The following is a 269-nucleotide window of genomic DNA, read 5'->3' as shown; positions in this document are numbered from 1 at the left end:
AGGAAGGAAGGAAGGAAGGAAGGAAGGAAGGAAGGAAGGAAGGAGGAAGGAAGGAGAAAGGACATCCGAGTTCAGCCATTAATACTGCATGGTGGTGCATGCCTATTATCTAGCACTTGGCATGTAGAAGCAGGAGGGTCTCGAGTCCAAGGTTAACCTCCACTCTAAGGCTGGGTTGAGATACATGAAATCAGCAGCCACTAAGGATGTTTTCCTTACGTTGATTAAACGCTGTAGTGATCAATGACTTTGTTGTTGTTGTAGTGAGC

Source organism: Psammomys obesus, unplaced genomic scaffold (assembly GCF_907164565.1).
Source record: "Psammomys obesus unplaced genomic scaffold, mPsaObe1.curated_primary_1811, whole genome shotgun sequence".
NCBI lineage: Eukaryota > Metazoa > Chordata > Mammalia > Rodentia > Muridae > Psammomys > Psammomys obesus.
The sequence above is the reverse complement of the archived record's forward strand: the minus strand, read 5'-3'. Positions refer to the sequence as shown.